Source organism: Perissodus microlepis, chromosome 18 (assembly GCF_051167445.1).
Source record: "Perissodus microlepis isolate ML-2025 ecotype Zambia chromosome 18, ASM5116744v1, whole genome shotgun sequence".
Classification (NCBI taxonomy): domain Eukaryota; kingdom Metazoa; phylum Chordata; class Actinopteri; order Cichliformes; family Cichlidae; genus Perissodus; species Perissodus microlepis.
The window spans coordinates 30,666,210-30,685,462 of NC_140478.1; the positions used below are offsets into that span (position 1 = coordinate 30,666,210).

The 19,253-nt window shown below is 41.9% G+C and overlaps 1 protein-coding gene across 1 annotated transcript in view; it reads left to right on the top strand.

Moving 5' to 3' along the window:
• Positions 1 to 4,763: 4,763 nt before the first annotated feature.
• The window catches only part of basp1 (brain abundant, membrane attached signal protein 1), a 47,597-nt gene continuing 33,107 nt past the window's right edge, over positions 4,764 to 19,253 (top strand). Inside the window, exon 1 of the mRNA XM_084913762.1 lies at positions 4,764 to 4,921. The gene's annotated coding sequence lies outside the window, so the exon portion shown is untranslated. The remainder of the gene's footprint in view (positions 4,922 to 19,253) is intronic.

Below are 19,253 nucleotides of genomic sequence, written 5' to 3' on the forward strand. Positions count from 1 at the left end.
CTGGGCGCCTCCTGGGTGAGGTGTTCCGGGCATGTCCCACCGGGAGGAGGCCCCGGGGCAGACCAAGGACACACTGGAGAGATTATATCTCTCGGCTGGCCTGGGAACGCCTTGGTGTTCCCCCGGATAAGCTGGAGGAGGTGGCTGGGGAGAGGGAGGTCTGGGCTTCTCTGCTTAGGCTGCTGCCCCCGCGACCCGGCCCCGGATAAAGCGGATGAAGATAGATGGATGGATGGTTTGCTAAATTATTAAGGTGGAATAAACAACATTTAACTTAAAATGAAGTCAAATGAATTAGAGCTCTTTTGCTTCTGTGTTCTTTTATAGTTTGACTCATTTCTCTGACTTAACTGGTGACAATTTTGGAAAAATATATGTAGCGGCGATTCCTTTTGTTTGACCAAACAAACATCCAGCAAAATTTAAAATCTATAAGCCACTGCTGCACTGAGGTAACATTTTGTACGCAGGCAAGAGAAGTCCACTGTCCAAACTTGAAAGTTGCGTTTTAGGGTTTGGCGAGCAATAACAAAGATCCATTTTTGTTGCTTCCTGCTGTTTCTCCTGCTCTGGGGGAAAAAAAAACATAGGCCCACCCCAGTGCATGCTGGTCCTACACCAGTCTCTTTATTTATAGAAAAATGGCCCTACAGTTCTTCCTGACTAACTTAAAAAGATACAAAACAAAACAAAACAATGAAACAAGTATTAACCTACAAATAAAACTTGTGAATAACCCAAAAAAGCAAAAAAGTAAACCAACAACAAACTTTAACAAATTTCAAAAAAAAAAAAAAAAATGTTTTTAATGAAAACCAGTAAACAACCATATAATACGGTGGTGGGGAAATCAAATGCACTGAATCTTCAAAAAACGTCAGCAAATAGAAAAATGCTGCAAAAGCTCACAAAGCACAATCACAATGTTTTTCTTTCCTTGAAGTTTTTCAGGGAAAAAAACACTGATGTTGTAGAGGTTTTTAAAAAAAACAAATACGATGCACTTGGCGTTGCCGGGTTAACTTTTATCTGGCCTGGTACGATCACACATACGGTACAAGGTGCTTTGAGGAAATCTTTAGTAAACACAGTTTTATTTATGAAATTTTTAATCCCAACCTTCATCAATATTCTTACATTTACACACTTTAGGCCACAAAACACAAACTGCTGTATTATGTGAAGGACCACTTTGCCTTGGTTAACCAAAAAAAGGTTCGATCTTATTAAACTAGCCTCAGTAACTCCTAATCCCCCCCATTAATAACCATAAAGCCTCATCAAACAGACATGGAACCGCCTTAAGAACCACTAGTCTCCTTCAAGGATTCCTGAAACTTCTGAAGGACTTGAGAGTAAATAAGAAAGGAGAGAGGAGGAGAAAAAGAGACAGGGTTTGATAATTACTTTCAGTCAAGCTTGTCTCCACCTCCTCGTGATTATACCGAAGGCTAAATCTAATCTTAACTGCTTACCAGCAAATTATGATGCAGCAAACTCTTTCAGTCCGGGCAGGTCATGACGAGCCTGATTATTACCATTAAGCCCTTATAAAGAGGCAGAGGTCCCACAAACGCTTTGAAACAGTAAGAGTTCTTTGGCAGGTTTGTTTTAAAGACCGTGCCATTTTCAAAAGCAGAGATTGCAAATTAATTTTCCCCCACTATTTTGTAACTTAAATGTTTGCTGTAGTCATAACAGGCTGAAAATGTTTGATTTGATGGCTTTGTTTTAATCTGTTCAAACCCTAAATATGTGGACAAAACGACTATTTCAGTCTCCACATTTCAGTGTAAAACATAATCACAAATTTTCCTCTAGGTTCTCTAATGAGTCTATCTCAGAAGTTCTATGTTAGCTTCACTGAAACTGAAGAAGTGGACTCTTATAAATCACATAAAGCTCAGTGCTTGTTTGGGTGAATTTAATATTCCCCAGTTGATATTTGGATTGAGAAAGCAAAAGGAGTTCGTGTAGCATTTTCTATCGTGTTTTTAAACAACATTCAGGAAACTGTGTGCAGTATAATTAATGCTTAAATAATGCTGTTAACTGCGGTTTGACTGTCGTGACTCATCTTCACCACATCATCAAATCCAAATGCTTCAAAGCTCCTTTTGAACTCGACTCTGATGTTTGAAAGCATTTCTTCTAACCTCAGGCCATATCTTTACTTCAGTTAATCTTCCAGTTCACTGTGCACCAATGAGCAGCTGCTCGGCCCCAGATGATAAGGTGTGGAAGTGCACTCAAGTGGATGATTCATCTGCAAATGAAAAAACTTGCACAGGAAGCCAAATACTGTCAAACTGCTGTTTATTGGTCCTCTCATCATCAAATGCATCGTTATGAACTGCAGGTCTGTTCTCGAGTTGTTTACATGTGCAGTAATTTTATAACCGAGGAGATTAAAATAAAATGATGCAAATAAAGAGTTTTAACCTCCTGACGTTCACCAAGTTGCCAGGAAATTGTTTAGGTGTAGGTTTAGGGTTGGGTAGGATTTTAGCCATTTGCTAAACATGCTTTATGTCATACATGAAAGGTTGCTGGTTCGATTCCTGTCAGAGACACAATTCCTACCTACCTGCTGTGGTGACCCCATGTGGCATAGGAGCAGCAGATGGTAGCCATGTGGCATTCAAATCAAATTGAAAAACCGTGATGCCTAGATGCAATTACCTTTACCTTTGTGGACCTGACCTTGATGAATTTGGCTTTGCTGCTGGCGATGTTTCAGTCTGGCATTCTTTGTCTTGCACTCAGTGTTGGCTGGACCCAGTTGTTTTTTAAAGGATGCTCAGAATAGATACTCCTTTATTCCTCACAAAAGACTCTGAAAGAGTTCGTACATGTACAAAAGGTGCAGGCCACCTTAAAACTGCCCTCCTGTTGGTGGTATGTGATAATGTTGGGAAAGAAAGGAAGGACTATGGGATGTGAAGGGTCACTTGTAGTTCATAGGCAGTGGGATCATCTGAGAACATGCAAGATTTATCAGCAGCTCTGTGCAGGGGTCAGGTACAGCCGGGTAAGTCAGGTCACTGCATCTCCCAGAACAAACTGACCTCTCCCTAATCCCAATACACTTCCTGCCAGAGGGAGGGGAGGGGGCTGCACTTTGTTGGTCTTCACCATGGGAATCCCTTTGGAGGAGCTGAAATGTTGATAACAAACTGCTGAGTCTCAGTGTGACATTGCAGAGGCAACAACAACACATTTAAGTTGTGCGTATGAAAATGCACTTAAAGTGGACTTATTGTGGTTTTCCTTTTTCTCTGTGACATTTATACAGTTCAGTGATGGATGCTCACATTAACCATCACAACTACTTTCAAATAAAGTCAGAATAAAGTCAAGTAATCCTTGTGAGCCAAACACTCGGCATGATGCCAGTGACATGTGATCTGCTTAATATGATCTTCTCGGGCAAACAACTCTGACTCTCTGCTTATGAGAAGCAGCCAATCAGAGAAAAGTTGGCTTATAGAGTGAAGCACTAAAAGCCTGTTGGTCACAGAAGAACAATGAACTGAGGAGCTGCACCGAGGCCAATTAGAGTTTTTCTTTAATAGAAACATACTTTTAGCTGCTGCCTTACAAGTAGAGAAGCTTGTGACCACTCTTGAATCTGTGATCTTTCACAGATAAGGCGAATGTTACAACCACTAATTACTATTATTCTTTAATTATTTTTTATGAAGGGTTACTTTGAACAGTTCACATGAAAATCCTGAATTCAAATGATTCAAGGAGTCAAAAACTAAAACTTTTCAAAGCCTTTTGTTAAAGCTCATAAGTTCACCTGCAAACACTGTGACGTGACCGACAGCCCTGCTGTCGACACTGACAGGGAAGAGATTCCCCTGTGACAGAGAGGAGAGCAAGTCTCTGAAGAGAAACTAATAGCTCCCTCTCCATGAACTAACTTTTTAGCTCTGGTTTTATGTGGAACAATGCAAAGCATCAACTCTTTGCAAACATTGCCATCTAGTGTCAAACTTTAGGTAATGCCGCGCAGAAAATATGGTTATTACACATTCACCAAACGTTTCTGCTGTACTTAAACAGATGTAAACACATACAGATAAACACAATGACTTACTATTTCTGAAGCCCTCACAGATTAAACATTAAAACATAAACAGTGGAGCATTGAGAAGCGGGTAAACATTTTTTGGAGTCAACAGTTTTTCCTAAAATGTGAAACAAGTTGAGTTTTTTTTTTTTTCATTTTTATTTTGTAAAATCTGGTCCAATAAACAGATGACAGTTTCTTCAGTCTGTGAATCAACAAGTGCGTCCCGCCTACCAACAAGTCCTCGGAAACAGGTGAATAAAGCGAACAGCAGGGGGCGCTCTAAAGCAACGACTGACGAAAGACGGAGCGCAAGAATGAAGTATTGTAACTAAAAGAAGCGCAGAGAGAGAAATTTCCGTTCCTAACAATATCAGAGTAAATGTTTTTTTTTTTTACTAAATGCATAAATAAAATAAAATGAATCATTTTGTGTGAAGGATTGAACTCAGAAAAGAAAAAAATGAGCTTCACATTTGGAGACACTGCTCGGTCACACATATGCAGCAGCACAGCAGTGATAAAATGATCATAAAGCAGCATTAAGTGTTTTATGATCCTAAAGAAATAAATGAAAATAAAGACGCGTGCACCACAGAGCTTTAATAAAGCGAGTCGTTAGGAACAGGTACGTTTTCTTCACGCTTCTGCTCTGAGTGCACACCGCTCGCGCGTGCACGTGCGTTCGGATGCGTGTGCGCGCAGACGGAGGATCGCCGCGGAGCCGTACCGTGTAGCAGGCACAAGCCGCTGGGCGCGCAGGAGAAGCCGCAAAAAAATCCAGCAGCCGCTGCTTGAAGCTGCCAGGAGCGCAGAGAACGTGTCGGAACTTCAGTGCACACGGTAAGAGCTGCTCCATCGCCCCACTCTCCTCTTTTACTGCCCCACGGAGCCGCTCACATGCTCGTGGCTCTTTTATTTTCTTTATTCCTTTTGTCTTTTCCCACCTCTCCGTTTGGACAGCCGCGCGGAGCGAGTGCAGGGGATGAGACAAAGGACGTGGAGATGTCGTGAAAAAAGAAGGAAATCAAATATTTTTTAAAAAGGGAGAAATTAGGAAACTGTAAAATTCTGTTTTCTTCTGTGCTCTTTTTTTTTCTTCTCTTTTTCTTTTCCAGGCGACAAAATGTGCACGAGTTTAAAAAGGGGTGTGTACAGTCTGGGAGAGCACGCGCTCAGACACGGTCTCGTTTTTCTCACTTTTATTGAGGGAAAAAAGCAAAAATCACCTCGACAGCGCTCAAAGTGCGATCGAGTAGCGTGCTCTTTATTATTTATTGATTGCTTTGATATCGTTTATGATTATATAATTTCCACAGACTGCTCCGCACCGTAGAGGGGAGGGGGGATTTGGGGCTCGGAGGGTGGGGTGGGGGTGCCCCCCTCATAATTTGCAGCCAGTAAACAGTTGAACATCCAGAAATAAGAAGAGTGCTCTTCTGCTCGCCCCACCTCTTTGTCTTTGTGGAGGTGTGACACCGTTCTGCCTGAATGCGACACGCACGCGCGCACATGCACGCACTCAGTGACTCTTATCACATGCACTGTCTAACCACATCAGTCCGTGTCATGATTCAGATGAATTATTGATCTCATATTCTCGTTTTATTGCACTCAGAAGGAGTATGGAGGAGGGATGGGGGGTTGAGGAGCCTCTGTGGGATGATGTTGATGAGGAGGAGGAGGATGAAAAGGAGGAGGGTGGGGGTGGCTGATGGAGAATCTAAGCTGCATTCTCTCCCGCACAAACACAGAGTTCATCTTTTCACTCGTCTTCTTGTTTCTGCCGCTGCTCGAATTTATCTGTTTGCTTACGCGGCGAGTCAAACTTTATTAGCCGTACCCCGCCGGTTAATTGCCTGGTCCTTTGTTTGCCGCGGCACGCATGCGCATTAGGTGTAGGGTGTGGATGGGAGAGATGCCACCTTGCGTATCAATAGGATGGAGAGGAGGAGGACAGTCTTTCGGGTTTTGGTTTAGTTGTTTATTTGCGTGAAAAAAAAGACAATAAACGATTAAAATGTGATGAGGAGGGGTTGTGTGTCTGTGCGCGTGTATTTTGGGTTGTCTGTGTGTTTTTTTCCCCTCCGTTTCTCGGTGATGTGACGCTGTGGATTGTGTGTGCGGATGACGGTTTGTGTGTGAATGGCGCCTCAGTTGTGGTGGTGCTGTATCGGAATTGGACTGTGCTGCAGCGATGTGCTGAAATAACTGATTAATCGGGTATTGTAATGATTAATTATGATAATTACTTCACCTGAAATCACAATGAAACCAATGCAGAAATGACAAACAGCATTATTTGTTTAAAGAAGGTTTTGTTGGACAGTTTTAATGATTTTCTGGCAAACTGTCACCTGCACAGTTCATGCACTGTAGCAACAGATAGTTAGGACATTCATAGACATTCAGTCTTACAGCTCGGAGCCCACCAACAGCTGAAGTCAACATACAGGAATCTGCAGTCTGTGGGAGTTTTTTGCTTGTGTTGACTTACTGCTGAAATCAACCTTTTACCTGACACAGCAAGTAAAGGTGTGCAGTGAGTGCGCGTCACACCTAGGGTTGTAAAATTAGTCCAATTCAGATTTCATTGACATTTTCCTCCTTTAACAATTATTAAAGGAAGATAATGAAGATAACGTTCGCACTGTGCTGCTCTGCGTTTCGTAACAGTGCTCTGACCCTGTTGGTGTTTACTTCATTTCTTTTTTGCGTTCTTTTTTTTCCATTCCTATTTCAGATGAATTACAATCAAATTTCAAGGGTACGTTGCAACAGTTAAAGAGATGCATTCAATAAACCCAGTCAGTCCACAAACAGTCCCGTTAACTGTGATCTCAGCCGTGGCCAAAATAACTGTGATTGTAATTGTTGCCGTAATCAAACAACAGTTTACTGTAGCAGCAGTTTGTAGGAAATCACTGATGAATGCAGAGACAATTTCCATTTATAAACTGACTCACTGTCTTTTCCACTCTTGCCCAATGATGGGAAGATTTACAGTTTGATGCTTCAAAGGCGATAGCAGATAGGGAGCAAGTGTAATTGATCTTGGTGGGTGGGCGGCTGGGGTTAATCATCAGAGTGGGTTTACGAAACTCTGCGTGAGATTAGAATTTAAGAATATGGATGAGCATGTTCACATCATATCCACTGATCTTCCATAATTAACATATAGAGATTTTATAGCATTTGTTTTCATCTCATCATTAATTATTTCTGCACGTTTGCAAACACTCAGTATAAATTCAAACAGACAATAATAAAATTTGTGATGAGGGATAGATGGTTTAAAACGCCTTTTTCATGAATCCCATCGATTCTGATATTATAGTCTCAGGGTGGTGGGATTTATTACAGGGTGACACGTTAAATGCTCTGATTGCTTTTTTGTGTGGAACACACCATGAATAGTTACCTAAGCTGACAGTTTGCTTAAAATGTCAGCAGACAAGCTCTGGGAAGTGTTTGTTTTTGGCTGAGGATGTTAGCCCTCGGCCAGAGTGCTAATGTACAACGGAGGCACTTGGAAACAAATCATCACTTCCGCTACATGAAAAGAGAGGTGGACCAGCATCACCTAGGTGATGTGTTTGCTTGTGTTGTAGATGTGCTGTTAAAAGTGCCTCCATCTGACAATACAAGTAAAAGGAGACCCTGACCACGTCAGGTGATGTAGAAACTCTTAATACAGATGTGCATTTCAGCTATACAGTCCTACACAGTGACCCAGACACTGCTTTATGTTTGGTTTGATCTGTCTTCATTACACTCTCGTGTTATGTTTCTGTCTGTGACACTCAATAATGAGCTTTCATGTGCTGATGTTGCACCAGCAATGTAATAAAACAACACATTTAAAGATATTTAAATAGGAGAATGCTATTTCTTCCTGTTAAAAGGGAGTTTTTCCTTCCCACTGTTGCCAAAGTGCTGCTCACAGAGGGTCATGTGATTGTTGGGTTTTCTCTGTATGTATCATTGTAGGGTCTACCTTACAATATAAAGCTCTTTGAGGTGATTGTTGTTGTGATTTGGTGCTCTATAAATAAAATTAAATAGAATCTAATTGAATTTAAAAAAAAAGAAATATGGAGCATTTTGATTGGTTGAAATGTGACTGGGAATACTTCTAGTCCTTTGATTGACTCTTATTACAGGTGAGGGTGTTTTTGAGAGAAATATTACCTTTATTAAGATTTACAATCAGATTGGATTCACAGAAAACATCTCAGACATGAGGTTGGTTTCTGTAATTTTCCCAATAATTGGTGATCAGTGCTTAAAGGACAAGTACGTAAGACTTTGTGACATCTAGCAGTGAAGTTGTAGATTGAAACTGACTGACTCCTCCTCCTTTACTTCTACCTTTCCAAGCCTGAATGAGATGTTGGTCATCAGTTTAACATAAAACAATCTAGACCTGAGGCACGTTTAATCCTGCTGTGTTTTCCATCATATTCTGGTATTCTGGATCCCCCCCTCCCTATGAACATAAGAAAGTCCCACAGCTAATTTAAATGTAAAGATTTCCAGTCATTTGCACCGGTAAAAATATTCTGAATACTCATAGCTATGCACTCCTCGTTTTGTGTTTGCTACTGCAACCTCCTCATGAGTGGTGTTGCAGGATCACCATGGTAATGGGGGTCTTGTAGTAATGGTAAATGGCCTGTATTTGTATAGCGCTTTACTAGTCCCTAAGGACCCCAAAGTGCTTTACACATCCAGTCATCCACCCATTCACACACTGGTGGTGGCAGCTACATTGTAGCCACAGCCGTCCTGGGGCGCACTGACAGAGGTGAGGCTGCCGACACTGGCGCCACCGGGCCCTCTGACCACCACCAGTAGGCAACGGGTGAAGTGTCTTGCCCAAGGACACAACGACCGAGACTGACCAAGCCGGGGCTTGAACCGGCAACCTTCCAATTACAAGGCGAACTCCCAACTCTTGAGCCATGATCATGCTGTCTGGCTGTTGATTGGCTGACATAAATTCATCCCCGACTCTGTTCATTCATCTTTGCCGGATGGAGACAAACGGCAACCTGATGAGAAGTTAGGATGGTGACTCATCCGTTACCGCCGCTGTCTGCTGCTCAGTGTGTGACTGTGAATACGTTACGGAGAGGAGAGCAGACATGAAGCAATGATACCTCACCCACCCCTGTCTGTGTTACACACATCGTGTACTCGTGCAAAAGTAAGCGGACGATGAGTCATAGGTGATTATCAGTGTGTGTCCACATAGTTGCAGTGTACCTGACGGACTAAGGGACTGATAATGAGGGGGTGAGGGACATTTTGTCTACATGAATTTGCAGGTCTTAGAGGGTCCGTCTCTCTTTATATGATTTTTATTTATTTTTTATTTCATTGTTTGGTCATGTGATCAGCAGGATCACTTTCACACAATCCTGCATCAGTCTTAATTAAGGCATCATGCTGTGTGTAATGGAGAAACAGGCTGGTTAACTTAAGGGAGCGGAGATAAAGCAGAACAATGGGAGGCTGCAGCTGTGTAGCACATATGAACAACTGTGTGTGTGTACGAGAAGGTGTGTAATGGGTACAGCTGCAGGTTGAGTCTCCACTGCTGATACTATTGTCACTACTGCTCGTACTGCAAAGAAGGAAAGAAAAACATTTCAACACAGCTGGGTCTGAGAGGTAAAAACACACTGGGCCCATGTTCTCGTTCTCTGCATCTCTAAACACGACAGAATAAGAGTAACGTCTGCTTTAGCGTTAGCAGACATTCAGAAAAGACGGTGTAATTACATTAACCCAGCTTAATAAAAATGTGATTTTAGGACTCAAAATAAGCTGAAATCATTTGGTTACGTGTTGCACAACACTGTGTCTATGTTTGAACGCAGCTTGGGTTACATTTTTAAGGAAGTGCAAGATGATAACTTCTTTGCAGGTTGGAAGTATGTTTTAGTTACCGTGACTACAGTGAACTGAAACCTCAAGGATATATTTAGTCGCGTGTGATATCATTTGCATTTAATTGCATTAATGTGGTGGGTTTTGTGGTTTATCCTTACAGCAGCCTGCAGACAGAAGTACCAAAAGGTGCAGTTCCACTAATGTCCACTTGAGGCTGACTCTAAAAGAAGAAAGCAAATCCCCCATAGAGTCCCATGTGATTTGAAAGCCTGTGTCAGTATTAACGCAGTTCACAAATATTTTTTTTAAAAGTGATCAAGAGTTCATGCAGTCAGCTTGAGTCAGCTGCTTCTCTCACATGTTTTTATCTGCATCCTGTGCTGTATCCCATCCCCCTTTGATCACGGTAGTCTACCTAAAACATCGAGGTCCTGCTTTTACAGCTCACCTGAAATCTAAGCTGACACCTGCTGCATACAGTATTTTAAACATCCCCCCTAACCCATCACCCAGTTAACCATAATCACTCCCACTCGATGTTATATTGAGCGTTTCCTGTTGGGCAGTGATGAGATCTCACCCTGATGCTACTATTTCTGCTGCTAGCCCCACCACTGCTAATCTTTAATCTTTTCCATTGGAACATTCATTTGTGGTTTCTTTCATCTGCAAGACAACCGTACAATACAGCCCAATGCCACCTATTAAAACCCCAGAAATCACCATAAAAGGAGTTTGACATTGACAAAATGTAACTGCAGTGTCACCGTGTGTATTTTAGGCCACTTGTTGAAGCGCCTCACTCCGTTTGGCCCGGCATATCCTGTCCAATTCTCTATTCAAGGCTATAAATAAATAAAAGGCAAATGGCACAGAGTTAACATTTATTACAGCACTGCTGCGGACTTCATTAGTGTGCTAGTGTTTGTGAACCCTTAGTTTAGTGCCACTGTGTTATAATTACAAAAGAAATGCTAAATGCTCTGTTTTCTATTTATAACACTAGAACAGCTGTTGCAGATGACAGCTCATAGTTTTTCTTTTGTACAAGTGCAAAACAGAGAAGTGGATTTCTTGGACAGCAGCCACCATTAACAGCCAGTTTTTTATGTTGTTTGACGGACCAGCTCACAACAGTGTGGAGGTATAAATGCTAAGTGTTGGCTGAGAGTTTGACTCCATAACGAGTCCACGAGCTGCACTGAAAGCAGAAATAGTTGCTTCCTCACAGTAGGAACTTTTGAACTTGAGGAGAATCTTCATGTGGCCGCGCTGCCTCCGTTCGATAGCCGCTCAATGTCCATCAGTGTGGTCCTCTGGCCTGTCAGGAATGAGGAAGTCAGATGTTTCAATTTCCTGTTAAAGGAAGCATGACTGTGTATCAAATGACTGTAAACTTGTGCTTAAAGTTTATTTTGGTGCCATTTATTTATGCTGCTGAAGTGCAGCACAGCAGTCGGATGTGGTGGTTTTGCAAAAGATGTTGTGATGAGAAGAAGTGACTCGTAGCTCTGCTACGCCCCACTGCTGACACATCTGTCATGTCATCTGTGTGTTTTATCTGCTTGGTTGGGAATTAAATCATCATAATTGTAGATGAAAATTAGGTTACTTTTATGCTGATCGCTGTATAGACTTCTGGTCTATGGATAACTCTTTTCACATTTAATTTTTGTTGACATTTAACATTGCGTTATTATTTTTTAGTTGGTGCAGTTTCAGTAAAAACATCAGATAATGCTAGGGTTAGCTGCAGATAAAACCGTAAAACAGAGTAGTGTAGATGAAAAGATTAGACACAGGTCAGAAATGAAAAAGGAAGTCGAATTTTTTTCTGATGGATTCTGTGCACACTGCATTTATCAGCTCAGATGTTTTTATAGTAATATTGACTGAAATCATATGAAAGTGCTAACTTGCTAAGTGTAAATGGTGATTGGTGATTCTGACTTGGCTGTTGGTGTGAATGCTCGTCTGCCTCTCGGCGTTAGCCCAGCAGCAGATTGGCAGCCTGTCCACGGTGCACGCTGCCTCTATCACAGCTGGGATTGGCTCGAGCCCTCCCACCACCCTGACCTCACAAACCCCACAGCAAGTAACACATTATGATTGTGATTCATGTTCAGCAGTTTCCTAACTTGGTAACATTACACAGTAATTATAAGAAACTAGAGGGGAAATGCTTAAGTTAATGACCTGCTTCTCGTAGAACAGGGTTGCACAAAAAAGGGAGTAATACATGACAAATGAAAAGCTAATAACATGTGATTAATCTGCAAACAGACAAAGAGTTGATGGTGAGTGCTACCAGTTTTAAAGCACCAACAGAGAGCTGGGGGTAAATCTGTGATTTTTTAGGTCTTTCTTACAAAAACTGCATGTTCCTTTAATTGATTATTAAAGAAAGCAGCAGAAACATCTGATGTGAGCTGGCAGGAGCGAGGCTCCAAAATATACATTAATGTGATTCAACAAATGCTAAAGTCTTTGACCTCCGGGGTCTTCTTGTCTTGCATTCAGGGGATTTTTTGCAGCGAAAATGCAGGAAAATAGAAGTAGAAGCGACGGCCGGCCCCTCCTCGTGTCCCTGCCCGCTCTCCAGTCTCGCTGGAGGTTTGACGGCACCCCAACATGTCCTCGTCCTCGGCAGCTCTTTCACCGTGAGCGCCATCTGTCACATCGCTCCTCGTCTTCCAGGAAATTACAGATCAAACCGAAAGCGACAACGTTATCTGATATGTAGCCCGACGGGGCAGGAATGAACTCGGCCGTCTCGGCTCGCTCTCTGCTGAATCCCAAATCCACTCTCTCACTCACTCGGGCGTCCTTGTGGATGTAGAATCATTTGGCGAAGGCAGATAAAGGACCAGTGTGGCCATATTTCTTCCAACGACCTGTCCTCTTATCTGTAGAGCAGACTGAGTTCATTCTAAAAGTGGAGCAGACGGCGATAACATTTTCAGAGCTATGGGATTTTAATAGCCCAACAATTTCACTTTAGGCTTGGCTAGAAAAGCGGCACCTGTTATTGTTAAGTAATTGCTATGAAAGAGGGACAGTGCATTGTGAAGGTATTTTCAGCTCTATTAACACCTGTATCAGCCAAATGGGCACATTTATATAGAGATATCGCTTTGTTATATAATAATAACTCTGCCATTGAAAGGAAGTAATTTTTTTCCCTCTCTGGCTTCAGGTTTGTAAACAACAGACACAGAACAGCAAATCCCGGGGAAATCAGAAAGTGTCACATTCCTGATTTAAAGACTGTGACTGATATCACAAGCATTTCTGATTTTCTATGCAAGAGTCAGTTATTAACTGCAGGAATTTCCAGATTCAGATATTCAGTGTGACTTACAGGCCAGTGTGAACTCGGTAATAGACGTTCACAGCTCTGTCTGCAGCAGCCATCTTGTTTTAGCCCACAAGTGCAACTGAGCACAATCTGCTGTGTAGTGTGATAAGGTGAAAAATAATCTGGCCTTTCATTCACGTCAGACTGCAAAAGAGAAGAGTGTGACACCAGCTCTTCACAAAGGTCCAGCTGTTTTTAAGAAACGCTGCCGCTCTGATGGCTAAAAATCTATAAGGCAGGAAAAACTTGACAACTAAAAATGGCCTAAAAAAGAACCAGCTGAAAGGTGTTTGATGTGCCCGTTAGTTTCATGTGTCCCTCACCTATAAATTGGCTTCCTGCCTCAGCACCCAGCCAGCAAAGAACCCAAAGGAGGATTCAGCCCACTGATGTCTGGTTGCCGCACGTGCGTCTCTCCAGAACAAAGTTGTGATAATACCACAGCTGCTTCTGTGTGTTTTCAGAGGCGATAAACTAAGAAAAAAAATAAGAAAACTGTTCTACAGCCAGACGAGGACACGTCTGCCTCGTTAATTAAAAATAAACTTAAGGATTCTGATGATGTTCATTCTTCTCCTGAATGCTCATAAAGCAGCACCTTTAAGCACCAACTGTTAGCATCTCAAACTATTATTAGCCAGTAGCTGAGATCGTTTAACTGTGATGCATCTACAACTGGCTCAAATGTGTCTGCAGTCAGAGTTGTGTTTATCTGACGGAAACCAGAAAATCTAAGATTGCTCACTGACCGGGCCCCAGCAGATCCTCACTGTTGATGTTTTTCGTGTGTCTTACAGTTTCTGCAGCAAAATGAAACGGATCCTTCTTCTTATCGATGATGCTGAACACAGTAAGCAGAGGCATGCTGGTGCATTTAAGGCATGTTAGCATAGTGATGTTAACATGGAGACTGTTTGAATTGAAATTTCTGTTGAAAGTAGCGTTAACGAACACTGTGATGCATTTAAATAACGGGCAGTTATTAGAGAAACAAAGGAGAAATAAAGGAAGCACACAGACTGACATTCGCAGGAAACCTGAGATATAAAAGTACCAACTTTATTCAGAACTGTGGATGACGAACAGCCGTCACAGGCCGTCAGCATTTCCCTCCTTCCTCCCCGTCGCTCTCTTTCTTCCTTTAAACCTTTAAGGCCCGCCGAGTCTTGGAAACCGAACCAAACGCCGTTCCTCGCGTGAATCTTAAACAGTCGAGGGACGGAGTCTGAAAATAATGAGACGGTACAACAGAGTGAAGACTCGGAGGTGTTCGGCCTCTTCGCGCGAGCGCCGCGGTCCCAGTTCTGTCAGCTCCCATCATCGAGAGAGAAACTGATGACGAGAAGAAAATTACAAGAATATCTCTCGCCGGATTCTTTTTTTTCCTGAAGTGCGAGACGTAATCAAAGGCCTGTCTGAAATCCTCAGCAATGTGTTGGATGTGTGAGACGTCGGTAAGCTGGTGGAGATGTGTGTGTTTTTAATGCATGCAAGGTGGAAGTGAAGCACAGCACTGTACATATTTGTGGTTTCTCTGACCACATCTGAAGCTTTTAAAGCAGAAATAGTTTATTCACAATTTATTTACATTTATTAAATAATTTATTGTTTATTTCCCAATATTTTCCTGGTATTTATTGCTAAATCATCAACAAATAACACACTTGCTGACTTAATTTTATTTTTATAAATATGAATGTTTATTGAATTTACTTGCATATTTTGCCATGCGTTGGATTACATGCATGTAACTCTGAACTTATTTTGCAAAAAAGAATAAAATATAAAGGAATTCAGTTAAATATTAGATTAAATAAAGTATTCTGCCTTGTTTTGTTAGTGTTTTATTCAAAAATAATTAATACAATGTAATGTAATCATATATTAGATGCAGCTTTAACAACAACCATCAAATAAACACAGTCTGATTAAAACTAATCTAATTAAAATGTATTTGTAATGATGTTGCGTGATCGTGTCTTTAATTCATTATTGCTTTCAACTGGAACCTATAACGAGCTTCGTTGTGATTAAATAATTTGGCTCTTATTCTAGAAACTTTAAGCAGACCCCATCCAGACTCTGGGTGCCCCCCCCGCACACACGCATCCTCGCTGGTGCTCTCACCCCCACCCCCCCTCGCTCTTCTCGGGGTTAGCTGGAGTTGAGAGTCAACTTTGTCCTGCCTCCATGTCTAGCCTGGCACCCAGCACCACTCACTCCAGGGCTGCCCCCTCCCTCTCTCTCACTCTCGCTGTCTCACTGTTGTGGCTGAAGACAGCAAACGCCCGCCACGTCAAATTTCACTCCACTGGCGTTTGGCTGCGAGCCGCAGACACGCCGGTCACAGGGGTCGCTTAGATCCAAAGCTGAGCGGGTCAGTTTAGGCGAGCTGGGCAGACAGACAGACAGACAGACGGAGAAAAACAAGGCTGGGGTGGATGTCTGAGTCTGCAGCTCTGCTATGAGTGTTAGAAATGGATGCAGTTGTTGTTCGAGATCAGCCCGAAGCTGCTTTTACTGCTACTCAGAGAGTCCCGTTTCTGATGCCATTTTAAGGTCACAACCACAGTTTCCTTTTGTACAGTTCGAGCTCTGGTGGAAGCCAGGCAGGAGATTGTTCACCAAAGTCACATGACCCACATGTGGCGATGTGCTGTTACTTGATGCAAGTACTTCAAGTGACTTCATCTTTTGCTTGTGAACTCACTGCCTCCTTTAAACGTCTCAGGGAATCTTCCTCTCTCTTTGTGCGTCGTATTTACGGCAAGATGTTAAAGCTAATTCTGGAGAAGGTTTGCTTTATGCTTTTCCTGTGCACTCAGGCCTAGCTGGTAAAGGGGATCATAAACATCACAGAAAAGTCTCCAGAAAGCAGCGAGGAGTTATTACCCTCGATTCTGGGTGCAGAGGCAGGAGGGGTAAAGCATTGAAAGGATTTTTATATCAGACAGCTTCTGTCCTCACTCCTGATGGACTGAGCCGTCCTCTAAGTCTTGTAATATGACCGAAGAGACACAAAACGTTGACCTCATTGCACAAAACCCCTGAAGGCGGCAATTTAAGAATCCATCAGTAAATTCTCTGTTTTGCTCTGTAAGGCTTGGCACTCGTGACTGAGGTCAGATTCAGGTCAAATATCAAAGGAATGTCAACATTTCATCATATATTTATTGAGATATCTTAGTCAGATTATTGCTGGGTGAAATCTTATTCACTGAATTAAAGCTGTCAGGTAACTTTGTAATCTTTGCAACCCAAATTTTATCCTGCTTAAATAAATGGGAAACAATTAGGGCTTAAAAAATAAGAAGCTAAAGTAAAATCTAATGATAGTCACTCATGTAAAAGAGTATGTCTCCAATTAGCAGCTAATGAGCTGAAACATGCAAAACAACTGATACTATTTTAAAAGCCATTTCCCATTAGGAGTTTTCATTCCATTCCCAGAAATTTCTCAGAAATGTCACCTGGCTCTGATCCGATGTAAAAAAAAAAAAAGAAAAAGAAACCCTCTGAGCTCTGCTCATCAGCACAGCCCTGCAGAAATATTGATTGATGTTGGACCATGTCTGGCTCCGTCTGGAAGCCAGGAGGGACCTCAGGGATCTGTGCAGACAGATGGAAAGGAAGATGGTGTGGGACACAGGGACAGCAGAGCTGCTAGTGGTGGGCTTAGAGCTGCAGTTGTATTGATTGACACCAGAGATGGAGCTCTCTAATGCTGGGCTGAAAGCAAGACAAAGAAATATTCTGCTACGAAACAATCCCCGGGTAGCTTTGGTAGCCAGATGGAGCCTCTGTACAGATGTGATAGGAGCAGAATGTTTGCTGTAGTCTCTCTGGAGCTGGAAGTGTCACAGGAAACAGATAAGCAGCAATTAGCCTTATCCAGCATCTTACCTCTTTACAGAATAATACTGCAATCCAGCTGTGTGTCTGAAATTCTTTATATTAAGGTTACATTACTCACTGTTGTTCATTAAAGAGCCGGGGCACTTTTGTTATTGCTTCCTGTTTAATTCCAGTGAATTCAGTCAAGCTTTCAGTAAATAAATCTTCATCATTGCAAATGTTTGTCTCAGAGCCTTTATTGAGATCAAATAAAGCCCACCTGTGCGCTGTCATGCAAGCACACATGGGAAGTGAAGTTTATAGTTGTAGTTGTGTCACTTACCAATAAGGGAGAAAAGCAGTCAAGAAATCTTTCTTCAAATAAAATAAAAACATGTGGAACAAAAAATAAATAAAGGAAATCTGGAAAATGTCACGTTCACTGCGAGTTGCTCAGCGTCAGCTAAACTTGATATGTGAATGTAATTACTCAATTTGGGAACTCAATCAGCACAAATCTCAAAGCAATCAAGAGTAATTGTAGCATCGGTTAACGTAACCTTTAGCTGTGCCTGCGGTGAGATGGAACTTCGGGCTTCCAGATTTCCATTCTTCCTGGTTCATCGTGTCTGTGATGTGTCTGAATCAGTGGATCCAAGCATTCCTGTTTGGTTTGGCTACATTTAAAAATAAAACAATAAGTGAAACTTGTGCCAGTGTCCACGATGTCATCTGGCCAACTGCTTCGTGAACATCAGCCGGACATAACTCAGTGACTAGTAAAGTCTTGATTACAAGAACTTTTGTGCTAAATGTTGCACTTCCTCTATGTGCACGAGTCATGACGTCAGCTTGTTTACAGCTTTCTTTAGCTAATAATACCTGTACAGTTACTACTTTGTAGTGCTCCTGTTCGATTTTTTTAATGTTTAAAGTTAAGGGTGTTATCACTTTGACAGGTGGACGGTGACACAGGCAGCTGTAGCTGATAGGTGACCTCTCCTCAGCTAATGCCTAAACATGACATTCATGCCTTTCAAGCATTTTTACTTAACACTAATTAGAAGGTTTGTGTATTGTTTCCTTGCACCTCTGCAGACTATTATATGCTTTATAGATATATCGTAGCACTCCCGTCTTTTCCAAATATGGTCAGTTGTCGATCTAAAAAATACAACATGGTGTGACAGCAGGAACAGAATCAGACACAGCTATTTTGCAATGATTGATTGCAATAATATAATCAGTATTTCAACATTTTTACATTGGAACCTCTGGCCATGTACCTTATTAGCATGAGACAATCTTTGCCAGCACTCCACTACCAGTTTTGACCAGGGACACAACATCAGTGGGAATATTAATGTCTCTAATTGTCTCTTAATTATTGCGGTACCACCAAGAGCAAGTGCACACAAGTTCATGATCAAATGTCTCGTAATCACTGGTATTCACAACGAAGTCTGATGACTGATTTGAAGAGTTCGTTTGCATGATGGATGAAAGTCATACGTGGTGTCCTGTGTATAAGGAACCATGTAAAATTGTGTCATACTAACATCAAATTCACAAAGAAGCAACTTTTATTCTGCGATTACTGGGATTCTGTGTGTGTGTGTGTGTGTGTGTGTGTGTGTGTGTGTGTGTGTGTGTGTGTGTGTGTGACACCTGTTCAGGATTTTCAGGTATTCTATTGTTCTTTATGTGTGCTTAACAAAATACAGAAAGGGGAAGGCATTTAAATAATCACAGAACAAAGCCGCAGCATATGAACATAAAATGCAAACACAGCTGGGAACACAAAGTTTTTATTACTCGTTACGAAATATCACAAACAATGGTTATGACACGGAGTTTATGGACTTATTTGAATGAGTTTTCAATGTGAAAACTGAATATTCACGATTCCTGTTATTTGTGAAGTGTTTTCTCTGTGTAGACCTCACCACAGGTATGTCAGGCCACAGATGGACAAGAAATCAAAGTATATGGCTGGTGAGTTGCACTTTTCTTCCAGGCTTGAGTCAGGAAACTTCCCAGCCTGCCAGGCAGGCGGGCTGTCTCATTTAAATTCAGAGGCACCAG